Raw genomic sequence first — 16,743 nt, forward strand, 5'->3', positions numbered from 1 at the left:
GACCTAGTTAATAGGCCTATAGCTCTCTAAATTGTGTTCATAATACTATAATCGCTCCCAGGTCTTGTGGTGTGAAGTAAAAGTAGGTATTTTGTCAGTAGATCAAGTAACTATGAATGTCCAATCACAAATGAATGACAAATGTCCCCTTAAACTGTAGGTTCTTTTTTGAGAACTTTTTTATAACTTATTCTGGGTTCACACCAAAAGCAAAATTAAATATCTGCAGGAGTAGAGTATACAAATATAGATATGCAGATGCATGGATGTAGATGAATATCCATCAATATCTGCCAGCCAGCGTGAATGAAAGCCAATTTATACTTCTGCTTCAAGTCCATGTGGTAGATCTGGTGTAGCCTCCGCACAGGCCTTTTCTATAGCTCAGATGGGCACCTCTCAAAAATATACCTACACATTGTGACAACATGGAGCAAGATCTGAGACTGGCCCACTGCCTGCCAGAGTTATGAAATGGGATGGAGAGCAACAAAGGCAGAATGCAAAACTAGAAATGCCCACAACGGCTTTATTAATTATCTTGAGGTGAAAAACATCCTGCGAGTAAACTAGAGCTAGTGACATGCGCCATAAGATCATTACTCTCTCACACAGAATCCTTCCTTCATTCATTTGGTCCTTCCTTCCTTCATTAGTTCAGTTAGTTCACCCTACCTTCCATTCTTTTCATTCAATCCATTTAGTGATTGTTTAATGCTGTTTAGTGATTTCAGTCATCATACAGTGGACATCCTTCGTTTTCTCATCAGTGACATGCAGTCTATAAAAAGTCTCTGCATCATTGCGTGTAAAGATTTTGGACATCTTCTTGGACATTTTCAATGCTTCCAAAAGGTTTGCTGTACTTATAAAGCACCCATGTATTGAGGTTATTCAGTATGATGCGATTTACTTTCTATGTGTAAATTACAATTCCTGAGAAAAACTACTCAATTGCAGTAATTTGAGTATTTGTAATTTGTTACTTTACACCACTGGTCAAAATGCATGGAAAAGTTTGAGAATGAACACAGGGGCCAGGGAAATGTGGAAAAACGGTATCCCTTTACATCACTGATGTTTCTTTATTGTGGTGGAAACTACTTATAACATAAATAAATCACACCAGATGAAATAAAAGCAAGCATGTTGTGCTGTGGATTATGGTCCTAGCCTACCCATCCCATGTTCCTTGGTTAACCAGTTTCACCAGATAGACCATGACGGTCAACCAACCAGACCAGCCCAGAAACAGACCATAATTTAAGCCCTCCACTGAAAATGCTTTCCTCTACTGCAGCTGTTTGATAAAAATAAATAACCTTTATTTTTAACGTTCTCATATCTATACACCTTTCCGTCTTTTATTTCTTGTACCTTCCTTTGACTTCCAGGTTTTACTGAATCATGCAGTCTTGACCGCCACGTCATTCAGTGGCTTCTGTGGAGTTTTCCAGCTGTATTTGCCTCAGAAACATTATTTAGTGGTTGTTTCATTCAACAGAACCCCCATGTTTCCGCATGCTGCCCGGAGTCCAAGTGAAGCCACGAGTCAGAGCACTTAAAAAAGGAGGTGTGTTTGTTCCAGGTATGGTAAACCACAGGATAGTGTGGGTCGGAAGAATCCTGTTTACTGCTGAAACCACACTGCTGCAGCTGCTGACTGGGAACAGCGGTAAGTCTGAGCTTAGTCACTGCTTGGAAGACACAATAGTCTTGGCATTTGACATAAGAATGTGAACGGATCTGGATTCTCCTGCTCATTGTCTTGAGAGACCTCTGCACACTGTAATGAAGTCTGAATTCCTCTGTTTATGATGGATTCACTTAGCCGTCCTGGAAATCAAAAGAAGGATGTGAGGATCAGATCGTGCTCACACGGTGTGTTAAAGGTTTAGATTATATTTACGCTGCAGAGCTCATTCTGTGACAGGAAGGCTGGAAGTGTTTAGCTGGTAGAAGGATCCTGAATCCAATTCAGTTTTGTCACTCAATGTAAAGGTCAGTGCTTTTGACATGATTACAACCATATTCATCAGGTGTCATGACATCATTCTTGTTTACCATGACCTTCCTGCCCTTTCCACTTCCACCGGCTATTTAGATTAACGCCGAATGACAACAGATCTTATTGCGATCTTTGGCGTAACAACTAACAGAAGTTGACTAGCAAATGGTGGTTGAACATATGGGGTTTTCATAGGTCTAATTGATGTAAGAAATTAACATTCAAGAGTGTTTGAAAATAAAATTATAGACTTTTATGTTAGACTAAATAGACTAAATATGTCAAACAATAATTTGTGGTAGGGGATGGACTGAAATTTGTCCAACATTCAGAAATTAAGTTGTTGTGTTTACACAACATGTTTTTAACTAAAAAACAGAAAATGTTTTATTCATGATCACTAACCCACCAATGGCATTTGGCTGAAAATGCAAACTTTAAAACCATAGCGTTATCAGTATGTAGCTGACGCTGATCGGTCATCTTGTATTTTGTTTGTTTGTATTTCATTATTGAGTGTTTATTGGTTTATGTTAATGGTTTATGGTTATGGTTATGGTTAATTTTCCTTGTTTCCGGTTGGCTTGAGTCGGAGGTCACATGATCTTTTGTGATTGATTTAACCTGTGAGAGTTTGTATGGATAGCAAAGTGAGATCTCAACGCAGGCACCTGTCTAATGCTCCTGCTTATTCTACAGCTGGTTATCAGGCCAACACGGTAAACTACACTTTTGTTGTATATTATTTGTTTATTTTGATGTTCCTTTTGATTTTGTGTTTGTGTAAAACATTCGGTTTGTTTATTTTTTTTAGTTTTCACGGTGTTCAATAAAGAAAACGCATATGGACATCGGTATTTGGAAGCGTGGATTGTTTTAATAACCGGCGGGTAGCTACACAGTATGTTTTGCAAGCATATTATGTGTTCAGTCAACAGGCGTCTCTAGATAACACAATAATAAGGAACTACAGAGGAACTACTAAGTGTCATCACCATCTACTGGTCTGGCATGAATAATAATGTCTTGTAAATTATTTTTGTGGATCCATCTAATAGGATGAAGTTGAAACGCTGTAACCGTGTAACGTGCTTAAACTTAAAAAAATGCAAAGATTTTTTTTTGTTGGAGAGCTACTCGGGGTTCAGTTCATCTCTTGTAATGTAATATTTTAATATTTGATTATATTTAATATTATAAAATGTCGTTTTTAATAATTTACAAGGAACATTTTTATGATAAAGTGTTGCATGATTGAAATTATTTTCCTGGATACGTGTGAGCAGTGGCGCAGTAGGTAGTGCTGTCACCTCACAGCAAGAAGGTCGCTGGTTCGAGCCAGTTGGCGTTTCTGTGTGGAGTTTGCATGTTCTCCCTGCATCCACGTGGGTTTCCTCCGGGTGCTCCGGTTTCCCCCACAGTCCAAAGCCATGCAGTACAGGTGAATTGGGTAGGCTAAATTGTCCAGAGTGTATGTATGTGTGAATGAGTGTGTATGGGTTTCCCAGTGATGGGTTGCGGCTGGAAGGGCATTTGCTGTGTAAAACATGTGCTGGATAAGTTGGTGGTTAATTCCGCTGTGGTGACCCTGGATAAATAAAGGGACTAAGCCAAAAATAAAATGAATGAATGAATGTGTGAGCGGTGATGATTTTGGCAACAGTGCCACTTGTATATGAACTGTTGATTGTTGATGGGACAGCAAGTTGGTACGGTGGTCATGAGAGCTTAACCTGCTGAAATTTTAAAAAATACATGCAATTACAAAAAACACCAGCAAATTGAGAAAATATCTTTATCCATTCACACATGCTTCACACCTGCTGCAAATCCTCACAACGCAAACACATTTTTAAAAAAACTCGATTCATTTTCTCACAACGCAACAAATTAATAAAATGTGCTGCAACACTTTTAAATAGCACAGAAATGTGACAGACTCGGCTATTTAGGTTATGGTTATTTAGGCTAATAAAATACAAAGGACAAGAGAATCCGGATGTTAAAATAAACAAACTAAAACTCACCTTTCAAAGATCCCCTACAACTTCACTGAGCAATAGTCATGGCACAGCGGCGTTCATTACATTTTAGGGTCTCCTTGAAATATTTGCATTGTGTTCCAATGTTTTTTCAAGTGTTATGAGAAAATGCAGTGCGTTTTCGCAATGTGTTTGTATTGTGAGGAAATGCAGTGCTTTTTATGAATTTGTTTGCGTTGTGGGCAAATGCAGTGCATTTTTTTCATGTGTTTTCATTGTGAGGTTTTGCAGCACTCATGCTGTCAAACAGATGAAGATCTTTTTCTAATTTGCTGGTGTTTCTTGTAATTGCACATTACACTCTCTCAGCCACCTTAAGCTAGGGATGAATGCATCCACATTTAATATATTATAGCATTTTTATATTTAATAAAAAAATGGTTATGCCCAAAAATATAAAAATAAAAAAGCGTGTTTAGCGAGTTTTGGCATAAAAATTTTGGTTCCTCGCTATTTAGAGCTATCCATGTGACTTCTACTAATTAGTCATTCATTCTTTCATTTTCTTTTCAACTTAGTCCCTTTATTAATCTGGGGTTGCCACAGCAGAATGAACCGCCAACTTATTCAGCATATGTTTTATACAGCGGATGCCCTTTCAGCTGCAACCCTCATTTGCACACATACACTACGATCAATTTAGCTTACCCAATTCACCTAAACCACATGTTTTTATACTTGTGGGGGAAACCGGACCACCCGGCGGAGACTTATGTGAACATGGAGAGAACATGCAAACTCCACACAGAAATGCCAACTGACCCAGCCGGGGCTCGATCCAGCAACCTTCTTGCTGTGAGGCGATTGTGCTACCCACTGCACCACCGTGCTGCCCTACTGATTAGTCATTACAATCAATATCTGTGTATATAATCTCCATGCAAACACTTCTGAGGTGACACTGCATTGCCAATTTGTAGATGCAAGTGGCCCAGACAGTAGCTGAGGTTTAAAGCGTAAACCGCATCTCGAAAGCGAGTCTCCAGCTCATGCCAGGCAACTTCGAGGTTTGGATGTCATGTGTGAACATTGATGGTGTGAACATTGATGTGATGTGAATGAGAGAGTCCAGTCCACCCGTCCAACTTCTCGAACACAAATAAGCACCTCACTTCCACGTTTGCCTTGCCTGTTAGTGTCCAGCCGTACACAACCCAATTACAACCACCATGGCTTTAATTGTGTATGCGGTGAGTTTGCGAATAGAAAGTAAAATAACTTTTTGCAAAGAAAAATAAACGGCGGGGGATTTTTCCTGGGAGGAAACCTTTAGTTTACTATATGACATGTTTCTTAATAGTGCTAAAGTGTTCTGTGTTCTTTAAATAAACAATGGGGAGTTTTGCATAGAGGGGCATGAAAGAATGCAGGATTTCACTGCTCCTCGCACACATGTCAGCAATTTGGCTGCCTTGTGTATTTTGGATGTTAAAAAAAGCAGCATTTCAAAGTAAACGAAAGAGGGAGAGTCTTATCCGCCTGGCAGCTGCGCTCGGTACCAAATTGCTTTCAGCTGATACTCTGAAGCTCAAACTTGCTTGGGTAATGTCAAGTGATGCATTGCAATACTGAGAAAACAACACAGACAAAAATAAATAAGGGGAGAGAAAATGGTGGAAAGTTCCTTGGCTTGTCCTTGGCCTTCACCTCTGAGACCCCTTGTTCTGCATTGTCCACCTAGTCAACCTTAGACTTGGACAGACCTACAGAGACTGTTATGTTGTTACGGCAGTGGTTAATCTTAAAAATGGCATCTTGGCATTTATCTATTTATTCATTCATTTTAGTAAAGAAGTCTTGGGATTTGTTTGTTATTTTATTAACTGGGAATTTGTTTTATTACTCCTTAGCATCAGAATGAAACATTTTCAGATGCAAGTTTTATTTTTAGACTTTCTGTACATCATATAACATATGACAAAATATAAAAAGAAAAACATGTTGTGACATTAAGTTTTAATTAAGACATTAAAAGTTGCATTAATATTTTATACATTTCATTAGACTGTGCAGAGCAACATTACAACAGAACTGCAAAATTTATTTAGTGTGATAAAAACAGCACTGCTTCTTTTCCACGTGATCATGATGATATCTGCAGGAGCTCTATAGAATGTAAGGAATATGACTACTCCCATGATCCTCGAGCCCGGGGTTCCCTCCCGTTTGCAAGGCGAGAGGGGAGTTTGAGCTCAGGTAGATCTCGAGAACTCCCCTGCTGTAGTAGCTAATGAACAGATAGTGATTGCTCTTAAGAGATAACTACTTACTAGGAGCATATCTGTGGTGCTGATTTGGATTAGTCAATTAACTAAAGTTGCATGTGTTTGGATGGTGGGAGGAAAACGAGGAACATGGGGGAAACCGATGTGAGTATGGGGAGAACATGTAAACTCCGCACAGAGGCATCGACTGGCTTGGTACGGACTAGAACTAGTGCTAACCACTGGGCCACCATGCCACCCATCTAGGAAAGGAGGAGGAGTAGGGGTGGAAGGGGGGATTCTTCAAAATGAAGATGGCTGTGATATGGAATTTAGGGTATTTATAGTGGCTTAGGACTCGTCTGATTGGTGAATCATAAATTGGATAATGCGGGGCCAGCCGCAAGCAATCATAAGCACGTGATCCTCTCGAAATTAGTTTATAAATAAACTTCACTTGTTGTGAATAAGCCCCCTCTAGTGGAAAATTTACATACTGTGTTTTTGATCATGCATAATTCAATGCAACTAATTTAAACCATACCTGCATTCTAACCCCAAATATAGTAAATCAGGGGCGTAGAATTAGCATGGACAGAGGGGACGTGTCCCCACCAGTATCAACCGACTAATGAAATGTCCCCACCAATAATTTAATCTGTCAGTTCTCCTAATCTCTCAGAGTAGCATGTCGAATTTCAGTTAAAACTATTGTTCGAAAAACTACAGCCTGTACTCCACCTACTTTAGTTAATATTTACATATGAGATACGTTTCATTTGCGCTATGGCTAAAATATTAAGCTCTGTTTTTTGTCAGTTATAAAGTATTTTGTATCATTACACTATTCCTTAATTTAGCATAATGAATTGTATTGTACAGAGAGCAGATTAAAATAAATTGAATAGCTTTGCTAGGGTTAATGTAAAGAGATTTTGCAGCAAATTTACACCCTTGTAGTAAGTACATGCATTTAATTAATATTAATCAGTAGTTAAATGAATAAATTAATAATTACAATCAAAAAATGACACCAGAAGGTGTATCCAAAACATTGACACCTTTCAAAGGAACACTACGCATGTACTTGAACATATATGATTATATGTGTATATGCAACTAAAAATGATTAAAAGTACTCATGCATGCACTTCAAAACACGTAATGCCCATGCATATGACATCATTTTCTAACACAAAATAGATTTTATTTGTTACATGAGGACAACAATGCTTTTTTTCTCACATACCAGTTTAAAAAGGTTTGCAATTTTCAGGTGTCCATGCTTTTAACAATTCATGAATAATTTTCTAATTTTAGTAAAATGACGATATAACTATTTTATGTATTGTTAGCACAGTGGCTAATCCGTACAATTTATTACAAAAACATATGATTTTAAAAAGAGGCATGTCCCCAAACCTCACCCCTAACTCTACCCCTCATTGTTGCATGAGGAAATCATTCTAAAATGTATGAAAGAAATCATACAAATTAATATGACTTAGCCAATAAATAAAAAAGTTACGAACGTTACGAAGATTGCATTGACTGGAACCATACCTGACTGTTCTTAGAGTGGTTTGGCATGATAGTGAAAAAGCATCTATATATGGTGATGTCCATTTTAAGAGTCCACCTGCCCATACCCAGTAGTCCATCATTACCTCATTACGAAAGCGCTAACTCTCAGCTCTTCTGCAATTAGCCATTTTTTGCATAATTATGAAAAGTCCACATGGTTTCCTTCAGCTCTGATCTCTTCATATTGCTAGATTTCCTGGACAGCCACCCACACAAGGCCTTGAAATGTATCCTTCAGAGTGAAGCCACCCACCACGCAACAAGCTTTTGGCAAAATCATTGAATCAATTTCATTTCTCCTTCAAAACAGACAAACCTTGGTTAGGATTCTCTAACATCTACCAACTTCAAGAGTATAACACGTCCACAGTGTGCAAACTCGTTCCCAGTGTGCAGTTGTTTATACTGTCAGAGCCGAGGAATCTGGAAGCATCTGGCCGGTCAGCTCGCTGGGAGCTATCAGACGATTTCTTTTTAAACTATTTTGATATCTTCTCTGTAGAGACTTGACTTGCGCCTGAGAAACGAGACCTTCTGGGCTCTAAGGCCTGGCTGCACTGCAAGAATAAACACAACAACAGGATGAAAACGATGACTTTCTGGAGTTGGAACAAGACACACACCCACTCGGCATTTTCATTATCTATTTTACCTGCAGGACTGGTGGAATTTGGGAATTGGATGGCACCACCAATTGTGCTGATACGGGTTTCAATTATCCAAGCCACAAAAGGTCAACAGCAATCAGGACACTGGAAGCCCTTCTGGCCTACGGCAATTATGACTGCTTAAATGTGAACTCTGCCACACGCCCAGACATGTAACAGTTTTAAAACAACAACCGCCTTCACATCAAGTCTGTTCCTTGTGACCTATTACCCAAATGTGTTTATTCTGGGAGCCGCCATTACCCTGGCCACGATCCCACTTTAGAGCTAATGGCTGAAATTCCCTGCATAAGTTTTTGCGAAATAATTGATCACATGTGAGTGTGCCGGTGCCTGTTTCCTCCATTTTGAAGGTGATATCATGCGGTCAGAGTTTTCCTGTGATATTGTGATTGCTTCCCCCATCGTGGCCCGGGCAGCGAGATGCTGGAGCGCTCTCATCAAAGCACGCCGTTATCACTATCGCAAACCGCCTTGGAGTGTGGCCACATGGACTCAGCAAGTGCTGCCATCAACATGACGCGGTAAGGAAATTTGACTACAATTAGGCTTGAAGGCCTGCAAGATGTTTTGAAGACAAAAAAATTTCAACTAGGTGTTCCCGGGGACGTCCAGCTGTTGCTCTTTGTGCACGTGTTGGAACACAGTGCTGCTTTCTACAAGAGTAAACTTTATTCCAAGCCAAAGAAATCACAATTTGATAAATACCTACAAGGACTTCAAAGGGTTTGCTTCAGAAGGAATCACTTCATTGGTTGAAGTGAAGCAAGTCCAGTTTCTGGCTCTTAAAGCCGTTCCACTGTATTCACTCAGTACTCTGTCCAAACAGTTATTTGAATCCGATTTTTTCATTTGTTCATGTTGAGGGGAATGTTTTGTGTACATCTACTAAAACCACGGAGTACTACAACACAATTTTGAATCTTCTCCAACACTGAGTGAAGGACCCTCTGCATTAATCTAACTTGCATTTTGACAAATTTGTGTTTCCAGGAAGTGGCTGAGGTCAGCGCAGCATCTGTTGCTACTTATGTCCAAGATGCATGCGTTGCTTTGTGTTGGTTGCGAGGGAAACCAAGTCTACGCAATCACCTCTGAATGGTCACATCTTCTGAGACCTCACGAGGCCATCAAGTCTGATGATTCTGATAAACTGAAAAACTATGGGTTTGTGTTTACTAACAGAGAATTAGTCCAACCAAAAAAAAAATGTTGTCATAAATAGGAATGTCCAGATCTAATCACGTGATCAGAAATCAGACCCGATCACGCAGTTTCAGACTCGATCAGAATCGGACGTTACCTTCCGATCAGGACTCGAATATTTATGTAATCATTATTTTTTAACACATCTATAGTTATGTGGTGGCACAGAGTTAGACTTCTTTCTTGACTTCTCACAGAAACAGCAACGTGTGCGGCATGACATCACTATGTTGCAGAGACGCTATTCGTTAAATGCCGGCACAGTTGAACACGGAAGCAACTTGAAGCAGAAAGCGCGAGTATGTCTGTGGTCTGGAGGTTTTATAAAGTTGATGACGACAGCCTTGCCATAGGAAACTGTGAGATATCTAAACTTGGGATTGCCTGCCGGGTACTTTAAGTTATGGTGCTATTTGTTTTAATATTAGGTTGTTTTTATATTTACTGTTGAACTAAAGTCCAAATATGAAGAATTGATGTTATTTATTACTTGATTGTTCATACCTCACAGAAGTGCTCTGTTTGTTAACAGAGTGGATGAATGTTAAAATAAGGTGAAATAGATAAAAAATAAGGAAGATTCAGGATCTGTTTCTTCGCTCTTCTTTTAAAAAAATGTATTATAGAAGTATCGGATCGGGTTTCTGTATCGGTAGATACACAAAATCAAATGACTCGAACTCGAGGGCAAAAAAACCCTGATCAGGACATCCCTTGTCCCAAATGTATATATTTTGTTCTTCTGCAGAACACAAGACACAGTGTATTTTAAATAAGTTTAGTCTATAAAATGAAAACCAAAGGGGTTCAATGTTTTCCACATATAGGTTTGGAATAAATGGTGACCTAATTGTCATTTTAGGTTGAACTGTCCCATCCTCTAAATCTTGTTTTACCAAAAATGGGTAAAAAAGAGATCATGAATAAAAAAAGAAAACATAACATAATATTATGAAACTAGAATTCTAAGAAGAAAGACAGACATGTTATAACCAGTGCCTGTATTGCTTAAAAACATCACAAAACATTTTTCAGAGGCTAGACAAACATTTAAACTCAAGGTTTCTTGTAAGAAACCGCTGTGAGAAATCAATACATGTTTTTTTTATTTGATGTTACACATTCCTCAAAAAAAATATGTCAAGGACAATTGAAAAAATTATAAATCTGATATTTGTGCATTATAATGTGCCTATTGTTATTATTATTATTATTATTACTACACATTTTAATTATGACTGACAGAATATTAAATGTGAATGTAACTTTTTGATGATTGATATTTTTTATTATATGTTTAAAGTTTACATAAGAAAAAAATCTTGTCATGCATGTTTTGAAAAAAGTTGACAAATTACAATTCTCTATTCATGAAAAACTTCATCCTTTCGAAAAATATCCTTTAAGCCACTAGGTTTCACCCATTTATCAGAAAGACATTTTTAATCATTTCAATATAACAATATTTTGTGTAATCACATGTTCTTTCTTATTTTTTTCACAAAAAGTTCAGGTCATTTGTTTGAACAAAAGCTATTTGAGACATTAAAGTAGACATCTGCATTTAATATTCTTTCTATGTCTAGGAAATAGATTTTTGTTAATATAATTTAATGCAGAAGCAATACAGACCCACATTTGTATCTAAATGAAGGTGAGCCTAGAAACAATAATGTCATTTGACATGCAGGTCCAGTAAGCAACTACCAAGCAGCAAGTTTGCACAGACAAGTGCTCACAACCATTTGTATGAACCATTTGAACATCACCACACACTGACTCTGCCTCAAAGATGCAGTTGTTTAACAGAGGATCATTTAGTCAAATGGCTCTATCGACACGCTAATGAATTCGAGATCTGTGCTTGACAACACTGGCTCACTCAGCTGACGCCTTGCTTAGCTTATTAATTTACTTCTTGGCAGGATTCTCAAGCTGTGCTTTCGTCTTTTTCAATCTTGAACCGAAATGTACGCACTTCCACACAGGAAACCCTTGTGGCCTCTGCCAATAAGGAACATCTCGAAAACCGATTTATCAGTTTTGGCAGCTAGCTAGGGGTCTGTCTCAAGGATGTACATCTGTGGTTTCCTACTGGCACAGTCCCTTCTGTATCCTGATGAAGGCTGATGAACTAATGAATCAGGAATTCCATTGATTATGGTTTAATTGAACCATGTTTTTTGGATCTGGGAGGAGAATCCATACAGGTTTGCGCATTGGGGCGGACTTTTAGCAACATGTTGTACTAACAGGGCATTCTCCTTGTTGTGAGAGGACCACCCTTACACTAACCCCCCCCCCCCCCCCCCCCCCCCCCCCCAAAACTTAACCAGATGTGTAATGAGCTTCACCGTGCTAGTAGTAGTAATTATTTTCACCTGTCCATTGACAGTCTCCCGTGTACATGCTAATATGTGCAGGCCCTCGGAGACTGTATGAACCTTTGCGCTCATTTCCGTGTGGCCACTGGCCCAGAGCTACGCCTCTTTAGTAGACAAGCTGAGAAAAGTCTGTCACCAAAATGAGCTCAGTCCTGCCAAGTGCCTACATCAGATTGTTTCCCTTTATACTAACTCACAACCCCCAAAATCTGTCCTTTCTGGAGTGCTATTTTCCATCTCTGCTCAGGAACATGAGGATTTAATTTTCTCTACCCTTTGGAGCCCCCATCTTGCTCATTTTTACCTTACAGCTGTTGTTTTGGATTAGTGAAATAGCTGCTGTCAAATAGGACAATCTTTCTCCAACGCCACCCACTACGCCACTGGAACTGACAGGCGAATGTCAGGACACGTCAAGGGTTCCTGCAGTGACCGCGCATGACGGTGTGCTATTCATTGGCAGGTAGCGGATCGGGGCTGGCGTGCTGTTCACACCTTCCTGCGGTTTGTTACAAGCTGTGAGGAATTTCATAAATTCAGTGCTTTCTTGTTACTCTACACACACACTTTGTTTTCATGTACCGTATAGAGAAAAAGGGAGGTTAGGAGATAGGTCAGCTGGTTTACACCTGGCTAAAGATACAGTTTAGGTGACCAGATCACAAGTGGATGAGGGAGACACATTCAGGTTTGTATCTGATGTTTTTATAGTTGCCTTTTTGTCCATTTTGATAACTTTCGCATTAGAGGGAGTGTCTGTGAGAGGATGTATGTGTGTGTAGGCCTTTTCTGATCGTTCAGTAAAGCATTGTGTAAAAAACTTGCACAAATTAGACTAGTGGTGTAAACCTAGTCTCCTTTTTTGGTTCAATTGCAATTATCATATCATTGATTTGGTTCATTTCTACACTTCTTGACAAAAGCCTATCCAAGTTTTAGGAACAACAAATAATAACTTGACTTCTAGTTCATCATTTGGTATCAGAAGTGACTTATAAGAAAGGCAAAGGCCTCTAGATTATGCTTATTTTACCAAAATAAAATATGATCATGCCTTGATATTTAATTTGGACAATAAGGTCTGACAATGCTTAGACAAACGTCTTGTCACTTAACAGAAATAATGTACAGTATAGAATATAAAGTCATGGTGCAGAGGAAAAAGAATGATTATTGTGTATTACTCTCATGAGCTTGGAGGACTGCATCCATACATCTCTGCAATGACTCAAATAACTTGATAAAGTCAGCTGGAATAGCAAAGAAAGTGTTCTTGCAGGACTCCTAGAGCTCATCAAAATTATTTAGATTCATCTTCAATGCCTCCTCCTTCATCCTACCCCATACATGCTCAGTAATGTTTAAATCTGGTGACTGGGCTGACCAATCCTGGAGCACCTTGACCTTCTTTGCTTTCAGGAATTTTGATGCGGAGGCTGAAGTATGAGAAGGAGCGCTATCCTGCTGAAGAATTTGCCCTCTCCTGTTGTTTGTAATGTAATGGGCAGCACAAATGTCTTGATACCTCAGGCTGTTAATGTTGCCATACATTCTGGAGATCTCTCGCACCCCATACTGAATGTAATCCCAAACCATGATTTTTCTTTACCAAACCTGACTGATTTTGTGAGAATTTTGGGTCCATGCTGGTTCCAATAGGTCTTCTGCAGTATTTGTGATGATTGAGATGCAGTTCAGCAGATGATTCATCAGAAAAATCTACTTTCTGTCACTTTACCAAATGATCAACTAGAATTCAAGTTTTTATTTGTTGCTCTTACAACTGGGATTGACGACAAGACTTTTGTCTGGTAGTGTATATCAAAATACACTGACAATTGACCTGGGAGTTTAACACTGACCTGAGTTTGATTCCGCCTCGCGGTCCTGTGCTGATCCTTCCCCTTTCTCTGCACCCCATGCTTTCCTGTCAATACTCTCTACTGTCCTATCAAATAAAGCTGAAAAAATAATTATAAAAAATGCATGCAGTCAGATAAATGAACTGAACTTTTAATTATACCCGCTAAAAGAAAACATGCTTCATGAATGTATCAGACATCAAATAATAGATAATGTCATGTTCTGCATTGTGTTCTCCTGCTCAATGACAGGGTGAGATGGAGTGTTTTACAATGTCCCAGCAAACTCCCACAAGCAGTGAAATGTGAAAAGATTTACCATAGGCTTTTAAAATAGTTGAAGCATTTTTAATTACTCATGCATGCATCTTGCCTTCCTCACCCATAGAATGCTGTTGTTGGTGTAAGATGTGCTGGTTTAAATTTTAGAAACTACTAATCTACTGGGATTTTCAGGCATAACCACCTCTAGGTTTTACAACAGCAACTACATTTTTATAAAATCCAGCGAGTAGCACACTGTGTAAAAAAGCCTTGTTGATGCCAACAGTAAAGGCAACAGTAAGTCTAACCATTTGGTACAACCAAGGTCTGCATAAAAGCATCTCTGAACATACAAGACATCAAACCTTGAAGCAGATGAGCTACAGCAAAAGAAAACACCAGTGCCACTCCTGGCAGCTAAAAACAGCAAACCAAGGATACAATTCAACAAAACTGGACAACAAAAAAGTGTCAAAAGATTGTCTGGCCTGATGTCTCAATAATTCTGCAACATTTCCAGCAGGACAAATGCACTATATCATCAAATCACCTCAAACATGGCATAGTGTGTTCACCACACTCAAGCAGCCTCTTCTGTTACCAGATCTCAGTCCAACAAGAGCACATTTGGTGGAAAGGGGAATAATTGTGGCAACATAGGCTCATTCTGAATACGTAGGCCTATATTTATTTCTGGAGGTCTTGAATTGTATAGCCAGAAGTACGTATGGCTGCATTTAATTTTTTAAATGAACGATATGGGGCTTACCAGCTGACCACTTACCTCCGTATGGACAGCTTTCCCCTGTGTTACCAGTTTGTCCAGTTATCTCATCATGTACGTTGGTGGACTTGAGACGCAGAGAGGAGATGACTACGATGAGAGGGTTCGAGTCCGGTGAAGAACGGTTCCAGAAAGCAGGTAAGAAGTCAAAAAATAAGATAAACAAGTAAATAACAGGGTGAGGATGTGGTAAAAATTAGACCAGGGCTTTTCTTTTTCTGAAGTGAGGGGGGGGGGGGGGGGGGGGCAGATCAGTCTGTGCTTTCTTAAAATACTATTGGTTGGGTTTAGGGAAGGGGGAGGGTGGGTCAGTCGATCGGTCAGTCATTTAGTCCGTCAAACAGTTAGTCGACAGCGGCCTCTGGTGGATTTACGACAGAACAGGCATGAATAACATGAGAGAATGAGAGAAATCTGAGATCTCAAAAAGCTCACACAGCGGCCTCTCGTGGATTCATGATTCAACAAAAACTGCAAAAAAACGTAGCTCCTGGCATGTATTTGGCGGTCTCCAGAAATGTATAAAGATGTATGTTTTCAGAATGAGCATGGGTTGGAATGTGCAGTTTACAATACTGCTGCAACTGTTTGACGTTATCATGTTAATATGGACCGTAATCTCTGTGGAGAGTTTCCAGCACCTTGTTAAATAAACACCACAACTAATTAAGTTTATGAGGGGAAATGAGAGACCAACCTGTAGCAAGGTGGCCAGTTATTTATATAGTATACATTCATTCATTTTCTTTTCGGCTTATTCCATTTATTAATCCAGGGTCGCCACAGCAGAGTGAACCGCCAATTTATCCAGCACTTTTTAATGCAGTGGATGCCCTTCCAGCCACAACCCATCTCTGGAAAACATCCACACACACTCATACACTACAGACAATTTAGCCTACCCACTTCACCTGTACCACATGTCTTTGGACTGTGGGGGAAACCAGAGCACCGGGAGGAAACCCACGAGAACACAGGGAGAACATGCAAACTCCACACAGAAATGCCAACTGACCCAGCCGAGGCTTGAATCAGCGACCTTCTTGCTGTGAGGCGACAGCACTACCTACTGCGCCACTGCTTCGCCAACAATAAAGTTTACAAAAATACTATATTATAGTAACTATTTTATAATTCAGTTAAGGGGTAAATAAAAATAGAGCAGCGTTTTAAACAAAATTAAAAATTAAGCAATGTTTAATTGTGTTATTAAACATAACTTTAAACATATTTTTCACAATTACTGTAGTCAGATCATTACAACCAGCAGCATGATAGCTAACTAATAGTTTTCATTAAACAAGTCTGTTTCACATATGCAAAACTGCAAGCAGTGTGCACAATTACCACATCTTCAAACTAAAATAAACATGTGTACAAATATTGGAGCTTTAATCAATGAAATGCAGAGTTTAATGATGTTTCTGTTGATCAGCCTCTTTTTTTTAATCTGTTGCAGATTACATGACCCTACAGTTGGAAGACGTCACAGATGAGTGGATGTGGAAGCTAATTATTTTCAGTGTTGCTACTGCAACACTTAAATGTTGCGTGATGTCCAGTGTGTTACTTTATGCTTCATGGTGACCCTAATATGACAGAAGGACTCTGAAATAAACAGGATCGATGGACCTTGCTGATAGCTTCCAGATCTGCAACTGGATCAAGTATTTAGTAAGGTGTCTAAGAGATATTCCACATGAAAGATCAAATTCTCTTTTTAGACTAGAGTAATTA

This window comes from Danio aesculapii, chromosome 10 (assembly GCF_903798145.1).
Source record: "Danio aesculapii chromosome 10, fDanAes4.1, whole genome shotgun sequence".
Taxonomy (NCBI): Eukaryota; Metazoa; Chordata; class Actinopteri; order Cypriniformes; family Danionidae; genus Danio; species Danio aesculapii.